The sequence below is a fragment of the Leptodactylus fuscus genome, chromosome 10, assembly GCF_031893055.1.
Source record: "Leptodactylus fuscus isolate aLepFus1 chromosome 10, aLepFus1.hap2, whole genome shotgun sequence".
In the NCBI taxonomy this organism is placed as follows: domain Eukaryota; kingdom Metazoa; phylum Chordata; class Amphibia; order Anura; family Leptodactylidae; genus Leptodactylus; species Leptodactylus fuscus.
Window position 1 is genome coordinate 26541895 of NC_134274.1, and position 5827 is coordinate 26547721.

The following is a 5827-nucleotide window of genomic DNA, read 5'->3' on the forward strand; positions in this document are numbered from 1 at the left end:
CTGGAAGGACTGACAAAGAGACTGCACTGATGGACAGACAGGAGAGTACTTATTCTTTGCTTTGCTTTTAGGCTCTATTCAGCTGGTTTTAACATTTTATAATGCGAACAAATCCCATTAGAGAGAAGGCGGGAAAATGAACAAAATTGTGAGTGGACAGAGTAAGCACTAGGCAAACAATGGAGAAGAAAGCGCAGCCAAGGGAAAATCAATATCAGGACTAGAAGCACCGCAGAGCCAATATCCAACTGGTGTACAATAGAGTCGGAAAGTTGGGATCCATAGTCCAAGCCAGGTCAGATAAATTATCAAAAATTGTAGGTATTATAACAGAACCCACTTCCGTGAAAACCTTGACAAAATATTGGTTAAAACTTAACCTTTAAGTATTGTATTAATAAAATGTGCAGTATTTATCCCATACCTGTGGTCAGTAATATCATTTACTCTGTGGTTTCAGAATCTCAGTATGACTACGTTTCAGGTGCTTATAGATTTGTAGTATTATCAGTGTACAGGGAGATATAATCCTCAATATAGTGTCAGATTAAGGGGTACATTCAATCGTTGGTACTCCTTATGAAAAAATACACACGGATACATGAGTTCACCAACGTGTAACCCTATAATGCCTATACCTAAGTACCAGTCCCTAACACGATCCTATGCCTACACATTGCATACTCTCTTTGGATTCATCAGGGGTGTTGGAAGGATAATTTGTTTAGAATTTCGAGCATTATTATTTTGTACTTTCAGGCCACGTCTGCTGCCATCCTCTCTCTACCCTACTCTTTCGGGGTGTGGGCATTGTGCTCCCGGTTCTACCCATTGGATGTATTTGCTGGCATTTAAGAAGCTGCTAAATCCTGTGATCAGTTCCCTTGCATTTGTGGGTTGTTAAAGGCGCCTTCCTTCACTTGAAGGTGCTTGAGCAATGAGGTCCTTAGTTTGCTATTTCTATCAACTTTGCCTGCCCTAATCGTGGCTTGTCCACTGTCCTGTCTCTTGCCTGTCCCTTCGGAGACATGAATCATGGTCTCTCGACCAGCCTGCGTCAGCCAAAACTAGACTAAGACTACTCCTAGAGGTACTGACCTAGTGGTTCCCTGAAGCAAACACCAGATCCCCGGTCAGAGGTTAAAGGTCGTAAACCTGGGGACTACTTGGACAACACCTTCAGAAGTAGCTCTAAGCCAAACCAGTTTAGTGACATTATGGTTCCACACCCACTACATTAGGGCAAATAAAACATATTGAACATTTTTTATGGATGACCCCCTCTGGTGTAGACATCACTCTATTGTGTCATTCAGAGGTCACCAGTCTTATGAAGTTTGTTTTCTCTGTCACATGTGATGGAATAACTTGGATTGTAGATAATAGAAGAGTAATTTTGTTTCTTGACAAGGCACTGGGAAATAGTCTGAGACTACAATTACAGACATTGACCAGAGGTAATACTAGAGATAATGGCACTTGTTTTTCCTCCTTATAATGTGGCTATGCTTGTCGGGTCCTTGAAAATACTTGAGGCTTGGTCTTGCTGATTTGTCCGCATTTGGAACGTCATAAGATGTTTGCTGCTTTAGTTTTGCTCTTGCGTCAGCCTGATAGTGATTATTTCTGTCCATCCTGTCTGAAGTGCTTGAAGTACATCATTTCAATGATTTGTGAATGAAAAGCATTTTTTTTTATAAAAATCAAAAACCGATACCAGATGAAGTTTTACATTGCAAACTATAAAACACGGACTGCTATTAGGCACATTTAATGACCCTGCATTTGGGATCTTCAAAATCTGCAAATTAACTTGGGAAAGTTGCTTTAGTTATTATGCTGGATAACAGCTGAATATGGCAGGGACTTATTTGTGGCTCCTTTTATAGCATCACCCAATTGTATGTGCTGTGCAAAAAGTACATCACTTTGTATTCAGAGCTTTTTGATGGACTGTAGAACATGTTTGTTCCTAAGAGGAGTTTTTGTGTGGCAGTGAATCCTTAGTACTATGACTGGAATGATGCAAAGGTGTCTAGCCTGAGAGGGCCTTAAGCCAGGGGCGTACTTACTAGGGTAGCAGTGGTAGCGGACAGGGCCCAGGACATTAGGGGGCCCGGCGGCAGCCACTACCACTGCAGTTTTTTTTTTAACTAGAGTAACTTCAGCAGGGAACGGGCCTTATTTACTTACCGATTCTGGCTCCTGCTCACGGCCGCTGGAGCTTCCCCTTCTGTAGAGGCCGTAAGTGAGTCCACAGGCCCGCAAACCCCCAAACATTATCATTGTACTCGGAAGGGGGGGTGTCTTTATTGGGCAGGCACAAATATTGACAAATTCCTTCTCAAATTCAGCATCTAATTCCGTGTAAAATTTAAGGTATTGAAATGCTATATTTTCCCCCTCTCATTAATTTCAATGAATTTCTCAAGTTTTCTCATGTGGAATCCACCTGAAGAACAAAAAGTATTTAGGTACTGCTACATATTTTAAATGACAGAAAACTACAATTTGTGTAGTTTAAAACAGTAGAGTGTCAACCATTATTCTCTGAGTATACAAGGCACACACCATTTATACCAATATTAAGCACCAGATGGCAGTACATACGAATAATAAATACCTGTTCTGAGCCATTATAGACAAATCAACTGCAAAAAAAACAATAATAATAATAATAATAATAATAATAATAATAATGCACATGCACTGTTAGCATACCTGTAATTTAATGTATGAAGGATTTCTGTATGTCTGAAGTCTGACCAAATTCACAAGTTTTCATCCTATCATACTTGCCAGGTGGACAAATTTACCAGTGACTGATGCTGGTCATATACATTAGACACTTGTTTGGCTGACTGCTATTCTTTCCAACCTCTCAAACATTATACACGCTCAGTTTGGTGCATGTGGTTACAGTAATCTTTGGTCCCGTGATTGTGCCCCCCTAATTAAAATTGACATCAGACGCAGGCCAGTAGAGGTCTAAATAGGTTGCCAAGGAGAGGTGAGTATAAGTGTTTGTTGTTTTACTCACCGCACAAGTTTGGCCACTATCTATTAGATTATTCCAACAGGTAGAAGCTAAAATTTTACTCAGCACTCCTGTCAGGTCTGGCCTCTGCTTCTTCCCCAAGGTGTCGACACTGAAGAACACTGCAGCGCTCTCTGGAGGAAAAAAACTAACAAACCGGACAGGAGCAGGGACTGGTGAGTAAAATATCAACCACTACCTGTTAGAATAAGAAGTGGGATTCCTGTTTGTATTGTCTAGAAATTCAGTGTACCTAATAATTTGATTAACTTTGTTAATTTGTCAGTAATTTCTACAGTTAATTAAAACACTATTAATAATGTATGAATGTTTGCTGCTGTTTCTGTAAAATTTTACCCTGTACTCTTACATTTTTTTTCCAGTAACCCATAAAACCAGATACCGGTATGATATTTTTATGTCTTCTTTATTCAGGAAATATTACTCTTAAAAGATTTAAGAGTGTTCTCCTCCATGAACATCATGAATGTCTAAAATGCTATTTCATCAGCATAGTTTATATACATATATCTATACACACACACACACACACACACACGCACACAATAAAAACCACATACACAGTAGAAATGTAAAATCATTTATTTTTAATGACGGCAATTATTATTTCCATACAATTTTACTACATTTGCAAGAACTATGTGGCAAAAAGACGTTTAAAGTGTGATAAACATACCCACTTCTGTAATATAATAAATTGCAACCATTTAATGATTGATATACAAAAATATCTGTACAGAGAGGATCGGTCACACCGTACAACACAACGACAAGATCATTACAAAAAAGGAACCAAACGATCCAGATCATCTTTAAACATAGGTAGATAACTCCGCATTAGGGACAAAGGGATTCTATAGGAAGTGTGTCAATAGTTTAAAGCCTGTCACTGATCTTGAGGTACTTTGGCTAAAATATATTACTAGCTAAAATGCTCCTGTCAAACGTATAGAATAGACTGGTCTGCAAAACATCACCATAGGCTAAGGACTGTTACATGGTAGCCTGTAGACACCATTTATTTCTTTATTAATGGGGTTGTCCAGTTTCAAAAAAGGAAAATGATAAATGCCATACGATAATATAAACTGTGTTACTTGTCTATTAGATCTAGTGTCACTGCTCCAAATCTCCTGCTTTGCTTATTTGGTTACATTGATGACATCACGTGACCAGGGCTGTGGAGTTGTAATCGTAGTCTGGGACAACTTTGGATGGAGTCAGAGTTAGTCCCGGTTCACATCTGTGCTTGGGTTTCCCCAAGCGGACTACCCGAACGGAAATCTATACGCATAAAAAAGTGGTTACCTAAGGAAACCTGTGGACCCCATAGACTATAATGGTTTCCACTCTGTTTCCGCACAAAACACATGGAGAGAAAAGTGCTCCTTGAAACTATACAGACCCCATTATAGTCTATGGGGTCCACGGGGTTCTCAGGTAACCGCTTTTTTATGCGTATAGGTTTCCGTTCGAAACCCAAACGCAGATGTAAACCGGGCCTTACTTTCTAATTCTTAATTATATTCTACAACTATTGTTATTGTATAATTCAATAGATACATATTTACTTTTATAAGAGTTCAATCACAAATTTGTTTGTGAACTAGAGGCGCTTTAATGATTTTGTCTCACAATGGCTGCCAGCCATTTATGAAGTTGGAATAAGGCTTTGGAAAGACAGGAATTTGAGTCAGTAGTTTGGCCTACTGAGTTCACAGCCCTGCATGTGACTGCTGCAACCAATGACTGGCCTAAGATTTTTCTAGAAATGAGTAAGAATTCCATCGGTCAGACTCACACTGTGTGGAGCTATAATGCAAGATCCATAGACTTCTATAGGACCCTACCTCAGTAATGTCACGCTGTACTACAGAGCCATAGACACTCAGTGTGCAGGGTCACAGTGTACATCCATACAGACTTCCAAGCACATGTGGCGTGGGAGTGCAGCTGCAAGTATTCTAATCTCTCTTCTTAAATAGTTTTACTAACTTCAGTTCTTTGCATCTGTTATTAGGCGTCGCTCCACTGATTCTGGCACTGTTGGATTTTTGTTTTCCAACCACCAACAATCCTGAGCAATCAGTTCAGTTAGTTTTGGTGCCTAATATGCTATTTAGGCTCTTTAGTGTCAGACAGAAGCAGGCAAAGGGCGATGATTCAAAGCTCCAATCTGAGATGGATACTGTCAGTCAGAGAGCAGAATCACACCCCTTACCTGCCTAACACCACCCACAGCATTTAAATAGCATATCAGGTACCAAAATTAACTGCAATGATTGCTCAGGAATGGTGGGGACTAGAGAAGAAATTGCTGTGCCAGAATGAGTGGAGCATCACCTATTAAATGATGCAAAGGGCTGAAGTTGGTGGAAATGGTAAAAAGTCCTTTATATTTGTTCCTGCATGTAAAAGGCGTCCCTTTTTTGTAAGACATAGATTAAACAAACATCTATTAAATAGAAGAAATTATCAAATTCACCTGTACACAAGATCTCATCTAGTACATATCTGAAAATTGCTGAAGGTGATATGTCCCAATACGTCAACTGACTTCATTTTCTAAAGTGCATGTGAAAAATCACAGCTGTAATGTGACCATATAATATAGAAGCATAGATAAAGCCCCATCCAACTTCAGATCATAACGTAAAGCAATTTTACTGCTGTGTGTAGGTGTCTGCGAATCCATGGACAGAGCACGCAGCCCACAGTCATCCATCGATCTATAGTAACTGATCTGTAATGAGCTCTTGTGATAATGTG